Source organism: Pinus tabuliformis, chromosome 6 (genome assembly GCF_031772625.1).
Source record: "Pinus tabuliformis cultivar Carrire ecotype Pingquan chromosome 6, CPIR1, whole genome shotgun sequence".
Lineage (NCBI taxonomy): Eukaryota > Viridiplantae > Streptophyta > Pinopsida > Pinales > Pinaceae > Pinus > Pinus tabuliformis.
In genome coordinates this window covers 1,657,768,965-1,657,779,400 of record NC_142292.1, presented here as the reverse complement: position 1 = coordinate 1,657,779,400, position 10,436 = coordinate 1,657,768,965, and positions in this window count along the sequence as shown.

Genomic DNA, 10,436 nt, shown 5'->3' with positions numbered 1-10,436 from the left:
CTTATTACTTCCAAGGCCCCAGATTAAGCAGTTGGGAACCTTTATTCTCTACCTAACTACTAATCTGCCAATATTGAACAGTTTGGACAGATTTCTTTCTCTAATCTATAACAAAAATTGAAATATGGCATGACCCAGCTTAGACTGTTGGATCACCCATTCAGAAGTAGGACAGCATCCAACTATAGATCGGTGTTTTCCACAAAAATATGAGATCTTTGCATCACCAAAGTAGAGCATATTTGGAACTTTCCTGCCAATCATGAAAGATGAAACCTATTGGCATAGGTAGCTAACAGTGGCTCCACTTGGGGATGGTTTTTCCACTTGAAAGACCAAGAACAGCAGGTCAGAATGCCTTGGCTTTTGACTTATTATCCAACTTGAAGGTTTGCTTCTTGAATTTCAAAACTGGGATCTTCCACCATTTGGGAATTTCTGAATTAAAAGCCTTTTCCTGCTTATTTACAAACTTGTGAAGCTGAACTATCTATATGCAAAAAAAAAAAAACTATGAACAGCTGATAATGTACAGGGCAAATTCATGTTATATACATGGGAAGTATTCAAAATAATGCTTTAGCATCCGGCCATTCACAGGGCCCTCTTCTACTTCAGTATCATCCAAATTCTTCAAGAAATAAGTGTTATTTCCTTGTACTGCTTGAATTACAAAGGGTCCCCTCCAAAGGGAGTCAAATTGTCCATGCTTTCCCTTGTCTTCTCTTCTTAAATCCCACTTAAGCACTTTATCACCTATGAAAAAATCTTCAGCCTTTGTTCTTCTATCAAAGGCTTTCTTCAACTTCTCTTGTAGGATTTGAACTCTGTTGTACACTTGATCTCTGGTTTGCTGTAAACAAATTATCTGGTTGATTCTTCTTTGCGTGTCATTTGGTTCAGCTTGATTTTCTTGAAGCAGCTTCATGACAGGTACCCCTAATGATGAAGGGAACTTGGCTTCCATTCCATAAACCAACTCATACGGGCTGACTCCAATAGATCTTTTGGTTGTTAGCCTATCTGCCCATAAGGCATTCATAAGCTTCTTATGCCAATTTTTCTTATTCTCTTCCAATATCTTCTTAATGATGTTGATAAGACTTTTATTAGATGATTCAGCTAAACCATTGCCTTGAGGGTAGTATGCAGTGGAATGACCCAAAGTGATATGGAATTTGTGACAAAAGTTCACCATCTTCTTGGATCTGAAAGCAGCAGCATTGTCTCTGATAATATTGTCAGGGCAACCAAATCTGGAAAGAATATTAGTTTCAAGGAACTGAATGATAGTAGAATCATTTGCTTGTCTACATGGAACAGCCTCAATCCATTTAGTGAAATAATCTGTGGCTGTTAGGATCCATTTATGTTGGCCTGAAGATGAAGGATGAATCTCCCCAATGAAATCCAAACCCCATTGCTGAAAGGGCCTTTCTGTTGCAATAGGCTTTAAGGGAAGTGGTAGTAACTTTCTTTTTCCCTCAAACATTTGACACTTGTGACATGAAGTGGTAAAACTTTTGACATCAGAGAACAGAGTGGGCCAATAGTACCCTACCCTTAATATCTTATCCACAGTGGACTTCCAATACAAATGTCCCCCACAATCACCTGCATGAAATTCTTTCATAACATTGTTAGTCTCATTCATATTCAAACAATTCAGCAATATACCTTCATGATTCCTCCATAGTAAATTGCCATCTATAACACAAAATCTCGAAGCTTTCATTTTTAAAAATCTGCATTTGGTTCTGGACAATCCCGGGGGAGCACACAGGTTTTGCAATACATAACAGATATCAGAATACCAAAGGGATTGTTCAAAGGCTACATTGATCTTTGGAGTCGCCAGCTCCGGTTCATTGTCCAGTTGGTTAATATCCAAAGCTTGGAAGTTTGCTTCAGACATCAGTTTAGCCAAACCTTGCCCTTTTATCAGTTTTGTAGGTCTTATTTCAATGTCAAATTCTAAAATGTTAGCAATCCATTTTCCTCTTCTGCCCTCTAAGCTTTCTTGAGTCAATATGTCTTTCACAATGGCATTCGGTACATAAGCAACAACATGAGAGTATAGGATGTAAATCCTAAAGTCTTTGATGGCCTTAACCAAAGCATAAGCTTGCTTTTCCATGATCTGATATTTCAGAGGTGGATATCTAAGGGCTCTACTAAAGAAAGCAATAGGTTTTTCATTCCCTCGATCATCTTTCTACAATAAGACAGCAGCAATGGTATGCTGGGAGGCAAAAGAGAGAATGATAAATTCTCTGTCAAATTGGGGATTTGTTAAGACTGGGGTTTGGGTAAGGGCCAATTTAATACCTTCAAAAGCTTGATTTGCTTCTACTGTCCACTTCACCTTAGAATCCTTTTTTAGCATGTTATTTAGTAATCTGATCAATTCTGCTAAGTTTGGGATAAATCTCCTTAAAAAGTTGATCTTTCCCAAGAAGGCTTGTAATTCTTTAATATTTCTTGGATGGGGCATTTGCAAGATGGCCTGTATTCTGTCTGGATCAATTCTAATGCCATCCTTTGAAATGATATGACCCAATAGCTTACCCTCTTCCAAACCAAATAGAGATTTCTTGGGATTTAAGGAAATTCCATATTTCCTACATGTTATGAATATTTGTCTCAAGTGTTTCAGATGTTCGTGGTCAGATTTTGAAAAAGGTGTGAGGTCATCTAAGTAAATAACCAGGAAATCATGAATCTCTTTAGCAAAAGCAATATCCATTGCTCTCTGAAATGTAGCTCCTGCATTTTTCAACCCAAAAGGCATTTTGACATATTTGAAAGTTCCCCATGGGGTTGTGAATGTTGTCTTATTCTGATCATCAGGGTGGACTAGAATCTGATTAAAGCCTGAAAATCCATCAAGTAATGAGATTCTTGAAGCCCCCACCACTCTTTGGAGAATGTGATCCATTTTGGGTAAGGGATAATTGTCTTTGAGGGACACTTGATTCAAATTCCTTAGATCAACACAAAGCCTAATCTCACCAGTTTTCTTTCTTGTGGGGACCAAATTTGAAATCCAGTCTGAAAACCTGATTGGTGCTATGATACCGGCTTTAAACATTTTTTGTACCTCTTTCTCAATTGAAGGGAGAAGCATAGGATTGATTCTCCTTAATTTTTGCTTGAATGGCTTTTGATTAGGCTTAAGAGGGATGGTGTGTTGAATGACAGAGGTGTCATAGGATTTCAAATCCTCATAACTCCATGCAAACACATCTTGGAACTCTTTAAAGAGGTCAACGTATTTGGGCTTCTGGTCGGGAGGTAAAGATGTAGACAATTTTATTATCTTGGGTTTTTTAGTAGTTCCAATGTTGCATTCTTCAATGGCAGCATTAAGGGGTTGCATTTTTGGTTTCCTAGGAACATCATTTGAGTCAAAAATGTCCTCCAAAGGAGTCAGGCCTGTTGGTAGAAAATTGTCTTTTAGTTGTATGACTTCAGCCTCTGCGCCAGCTATTTCATCAAAATGTAATTGTTTGAGTTCTTGTATATTTTCCTTGTCAAAGGTTGTCGGACGAAGTATTTGATTTGCTGTTTTGGCGGATATAGTTGTTTGGTCCTGTTCACTTAGTGGTTGTGTGTCTTTCATAGAATCAACATCAATGTTTAAACCTGAGAATTCATGCTGCAAAGTCAAGAAACTATTTATCTGTGTGTCATCCTCAAATACTTGCCAATCCTTGACATTGTTTGGGATAGAAGGTCTATGTTTTATCTCAGCTGTAAAACAATGGTTGGGTTCAAAAGGCAATTTGCACGTACTGGCAAATGTAGCTAAACTATGTGCATGAAGGTTGTGGGTTCTAGATATTTTGGTCATTTGAAATTCAGTGAAGGCATTGAGTATTTCAATAGCAGCAGACCTGTATGATCTTAGTCTTTTGTCATTGGTGACAAAATTGCCTTTCACTTGTTGAATAATGAGGTCTGAATCTCCCATGATTGAAACTTTTGTGGCCTGTAAGGATTTTACCAATTTGAGGCCTAGCAAAAGAGCTTCATACTCTGCCACATTATTAGTACATCTGAAATTAAGCCTATAAGCTCGACCTTCTGCATGATTTCTTTGTTTGTTATGAATCCATACTCCAGCTCCTGCCGCCAATTTGTTGATTGATCCATCAAACTCAAGAAACCAAATGATTTCTTGATTTAGGGGAGGTTTAACAGCCTCTCTGTGACTTGGAATTAAAAGCTGGAGGTCTTGTTTTTTATCTGGTTTGTCTTCTAGAACGGTCTCATCAATTGATTGCTTAACCTCGATTTCTTGGGAATTTGATTGCTCATTCATATGCAGATCTTGTTCAACTATGACAGATTTGTCATCACATATTGGACTTATATCATGATTGAACAGAATGAAGGAATCCATGTCAGAATGGACTGCATAAATAGGGAAATTTTGAGGTTTCTCTTCACTGCTCACCATGTATTTCATGAGTGTTTCTCTGTATAGCCTCTTTGGTTGCCCAAAGACAGAGATGGTGGCATATGACATGTCCCATTGTAGGGAACCTTGGAGTTTAGCTCCCCATGATCTTGATAACAACATTCCATATTTAGGTCAGATATCAGCAACCACAACATCCATTAAAATTGTTTTATTTGGGTACTGGACAAGGGAAACACATAGATCTTTTATCAAGCCTAAACACTTAACTTGGCTGGAGTCAAATGAAAATAGGTCCTTATATGGTCTTGTGATGTCTAGATTCAATCTTTCCATCACTGACTTAGGCATAAGGTTATGAGAGGCGCCTGAATCAAACATTGCATTGTGTAATATCTTATCATGAATATGTAAGCTGACATAAAAGGGTAAGATTCCAGTACTTCCTGTCTTTCCATCAACTTCTGGACCGAAAAGCAATTCTGGGGTATCATCCAACACATTGACATCATCCTTATTGTGGGTCAGTTGAAGGCACTTCTTGATTTGTTGTTTGTAAATGTTATGTTTAGCTAGCTCTGAAAGAGGAATGACTATCTTTAGTTTACCAATTTCAGCTTCTAAGTCAAAAGGTTTTTCAGATTGGATCTTGGTGTTCTGGTTAACAACTTTTTCTTTGTCAATTGACTTTTTAGAGGTTTCCTCTTGGCTTTCTATCTGATCTTGAGGTTTATCTTTTTTGCTCAACTTTTGACAAGTGTTAATTGGATTGTGTTGTAAAGGAGGTGTGGCCAATGGCTGTTGATTTGAGGGATATGCTTCGGTTACATCTTCAACTGTTACTTTATTTGTGATTGAATCAATTTTGTCAATTGGCTCTGTGATAATAACCTTCTTGGGCTGCTGGCTATCTTTTGTTTTCTCAGGCTGTGTCACGTTTATAGTTCTGCTTCTCAATTTGTATTGTTTATGAACTTCAAAAATAGCTGTGTCATAGCCTTGTTTGAAGTCAAATGATTCACCTGATTTAGTTTGAAACTGATTAATGTCATCATCCTTGTGATCTTCTTGACTCAGAAATACTTGTTGTTCATTGTTCAGACCCATCAAATTAATGTGGGTGTCATCTATCTGATCACTAGAAGTGGATGCTTCAGCATAGTTTTCTTGGAAAGGAGGTCTAATATCTGGTTCAGGGCTGGCCTTGCCAGCATTGGGATTTTGATTTCTTCTAAAATTGGGATTCCTGATAGGATTATTCTGTGGTCCCTCCCACAATGATTTCCTCTCAACTGATTCTACTCTGTCACCTAATCTGTGCATACCAGTGATTATTGCATCTAATTTCTGATCCCAGCTTGAAGGCTCTTCTTTGAAGGTAGTCTTTCTTTTAGTTCTAGTCCTATTTCTCTTAGCTATCAGGTTGGCTTCTACACTAACTGCTAGATCTTGCATCTCAGCTAAAGTTCGGGGAGCTCTTTCTCTCAACTGGTACGCCATATCTGAATCAAATCCATCAGGAAAGGTGTATAAGGCCAGGTCAGGTGGGGGTCTCAGATTTTGGGGAATAGCATTGTAGACATTGTTGAATCAAGCACAATAGTCCAAGACAGTTTCTTGGGGACCTCTTTTGATAGCATTATATTCAGATAAAATATGGAGTGGATCCTTTTTCTTCTCCCATCTGTTGATAAAGGTTTGATACAGGGCTTCGTGGTCACCTATGGAGTTTGCTGGGAGTGACCTGAACCATGATCTTACATCTCCAGTTAGACTTTGCACAAAAATTTTCATTCTAACCCCATCATCATCTATCTCATAATTTTCAAAATAATCCTGCATTTTCTTAGTATGTTGAAGGGCTGAATAAGAGCCAGTACCATCAAAATATGATATCTTGGTTTGATAATATTGAGGCATAGGCCCTGGATTGGCAGGTAACTGTAGTGGAGCATATCTATTATCCATATTTGGTGGGATAATAGGGATAACAGGAACGAATGGGACAAGTGGAGGAAAGGGGATGAGAGGGGTATGTGCAGTTAATGGAGGGGTTGAAAAAACACCTTGTGAAGTGGATGAAGAACTAGGAGAGTGTGGAACGGTAGTATGAGGATGTAAAGAAACCTTAGCAGGGGTTGGAATATTAGTTTGAAATCCTGCCTCAGAAATTGAATCTGATAGAGTCTCTTCTGCTTCTTGTTTCTTAAGGATTCTTGGAATCAGGTTTGGATTTTGGAACTCAGGTGACGGATTTGGATCTGGATTAGATCTTGTATAATGGGTTTTCTTCTTAGGAGCCAGCTTCTATGATTTTCTTTGGGAGGATTTTCTAAGACATATTAATCTTTGAAAAGGACTGATCAAGTATAGAACAACTATATGGAACTTAAGACTGAATAAAGATTGACTGAGGCAGCTTTTATATACTCCTGCAAATGCAAAGCAGAGGCAGTTTCTAAGGCTGTCTGGCTGTCACTCAGGCTTTATCTACAGTATTAAGAATCAGACAGGGGTTCATGAATTGGGTTTGTCCCCAGCGGAGTCGCCATTTATGTTAACACCCAGGTTGTTCCTTTTGACTCCAGAGGGAATACGGCCAGGGTAACCACTAACCAAGCTTTGGATTACAGGTTCTAGCCTACCTATAATCAGAGAGGGCTCTCTCTTTTTAGATTTAACTTTGTTTTTTGAAGATTTTAGGCTAGTTATGAGGTAAGAGTTTTGTTTGAATTTTTTGTCGTCAACTATTGTTCAAAGAAGGGCATGCAAGTATTAAAGAGAGTTCAGTCCATTGGGCATGTGGAGTCCAGAAATGAATAGCACTTGAAATCTGTGATAAAGAGAGGTTCACTGCAAGGCTAGATGGGTATTCGTGATACAAACTTTTATTTTTAGAAAAGAAACAGTATAGATTACACTAGTAAAGGCAGTCAAGAGTTCTTTCACAGTGCAACAGAGAATAAAGGACAAATCCTAATCAGCAGCAAGAGAGAATTACTGAATAAAGACTTATCATGTAATTAGAGCAAATAGGAGCATTTAAGAATTCCATAGTTTGCAGCTAATCCTGGAGAAAACATATTTAGTAGTAAAGATTGAGTTTAGGGTGTTTTTTAATTAACAAATCCTGAACTATTCTTTTTCTTTTCTACCAAGATTAATCACCATACATCACAGATAGATTATGCAAGAAATGAAACACAAATACAGTTAGAAAACACTTATTGTATCACGCCATAACACGAGAATCCTGCAGCAGTCAATAGTTTCATCACAGCACGTCCAAGCCAAACCGATTTTTGGAAACCAACAGCTCTTTTGCATTATATCTCTCAGAGGATATACAGCCGAGTTCTCTCGAACAAGTAAGCAACAACAACCCCCAATAAGCTATGCGGGGGTGCATATATACAAAATATCACAAAAATATCTCAAAAATGAGTTATTGCACAATAACTGCTCTTACCAACTTTCTAAGATGTTTGTTACAATATTAAAGCTACTTAAATAAATATACAACAGTTGTTTGCTGTTTGTCAGAAAATATTGACTTTTGGGCTTATGGGCCAGCCGAGCTCCTTTGCGGTGATTTCTGATTGTCTTTGCCTTTATGCTGCCGCGTCAGGGCACTGCTGTATTCGGACAGCTCATCTGTGATGCTCAAGCTGTGCATAGCCACTGTCCACCTCATCCAACTGTTTTCTTGTTGCTGTGAATAAACTTTTTAGACCAAAATTTTAAACTTGATTTAAAGCAAAGTTTTAATCATATTCGTCCACCACTCTTCAGTGGGCATTTGATGTCTCTGCATCTTGATTAAGGTCTCATCTACCTCTGTATACTTATAATAATTAGGGGGCACTTCAAAAAGGTGCTTAATTTCATGTTCAATGAAGAATAAATTCTCTAATTTATCATAAATCTCTTGCCCTGATGGTGGCCCAGCTCCTTCTGGACTGCTTCCTGTTGAGTCTTGAAAATGTCATTCATTTCCATTACACTTTTACTATTATGTCCATTATATCACCTCCATTTCACCTCCATTTCACTACTATGTCACCACATTCATCCCACTTTCATTATCATTGGGCCACCTTTATGTTTTTCCAATCTTTATTATTTCTAAGCCTTTTAAGTGAATTTGTGGTTAAACATTAGAAAATAATGTGCATATGCTTATACCTAACAAATGGGTTGAGATTGTTGACATGTGTAGGTTGAAAGGAGGCTTCTAGAAGACCCTTATGTGGCACCCCAAGGCCAAATTCGAATTTGAGTGGAAAGAATCATGGGATCATGAGGATATGTGTCACATCTCCTAATTGTATTGTAACTCTAAAAAGACATGTGTCTTATTAGTTCCTATTTTGATTAGGACTCTGGAGGTAGAGGGAGAGATTCATGGACTCTCATTAATGAGATGGCTCTCATCTTTTTGTATAAATAGGAGATCTCTCTCCTTCATTTGCTAGTCTTTCTTAGTCCTTTTAGCTTGTTAGTCCCATGGCTTTTGAAAGCTTTGGAGAACTTTGTTGTACTTTGCACTTTTGAAGAAATTGAATAAAGCTTTGATGTTCTCAACATGGAAGGAGATGTGAAGTAGATGTCATGGAGCATATTAGGATGTAAGGTAGAGTAGATTTCATTTTGTAAATATTGCTTTGTAGAATGTAAGGTAGATTAGATTTTTCATTCATGCAATTTTAATTCATGCAAGTGTGTTTAATTTTGCTTTGATTTCATGACTAGTGGCATGTGTGATCATCTTGTCTATGTTGCTGACCTTTATTTTTCTAGTTTGATTTTCATTAGTATCATTTCTTTAACTTGCACTTTACTTTCTGCTTTTAGATATCAAGTTGTTCATCTATTGATGGTTCTTTTTCCATAATCAAATAACTTTATTGGAGCCAAAATATCACTTAGTACAGCTTGGTTTAGTTTGCTTTAAGACTCACATTGCTGACTTGTTCATAACTATTCTCACATGATAAATCTAGCTGAAAGGCAAAAAGGTTAAGAAAAGGTTAAAGTAGTGTGATTTGTCTCCTTTATGTAGTGTCACTTAGATTTCACATTTCATTTTCATTTTAAATCAGCAGCAGAGATACTGGGCCGATGTCATTAGTTCTTTATTTGATGTCTTTATTTTCCTTTAAGCATTTGATTTCATAGGTAGTAGGGGGCCCCTGCCTTGTATAGTTGTCACTTTAATTTCTTGCATTTCTTTTTCTGATTTTCATGTATATTAATGTACAGTTTGAATTACTGCATTTTATTTTCTTTTTAACATGTATATTATTGTACATAAATTGCTTTCAAGTTGATTGTAGATTAGTGATGCACATAGCCTTTTAATGAACTAATGACGTGATAGAATCATCTTGTCCTTTTGCTGAAGCAGCAAGGATACTGGGTCTCATAGTCATTCTCTCATTATTTGATTATTGCATTTTATTTTGATTGAACTAGTTGTATATTTACACTTTTGTTTAAATACTAACTCCATCAATAACATGTTTTAAGTTCTTTTGAAGTGCTAAGTTTTGGAAGTTACCATTAAGGACATAGGCCTTGTCTTGAAATCTTTATCCATACTTGTCCTTTAAAAGTATTCTTAAGACCTTAGAAAACCAACAAGAACAAAACCCCAAAAACAACATAAACTATAAAACAACGAAGTAAGAGAAAGGTTAACTAAGCACATATAGTGCACCACACTTCATCAGTTTACGATACCTGGATTGATAATTTATGTACAGCAATTTAAGACGTTAAATTGACTAGACACTTCCTGTAGCTGTCAACTGATTGGCTGCATAATTGTTGACCCTTTTAACATACTGCTCATGGGACAACAGTCTTCCTGCACTGGTCACTAGGCTGGGAAGCCCTCTGCCATGCAATGCTGTGATTTTGGTGGCAAAAGCATTGACCTCTACTTGAATATCCTGGCACTTTCTTTCTAATGTCTGCACATAGTTCCTGAGGGTAAGCACCCTTTTGATTA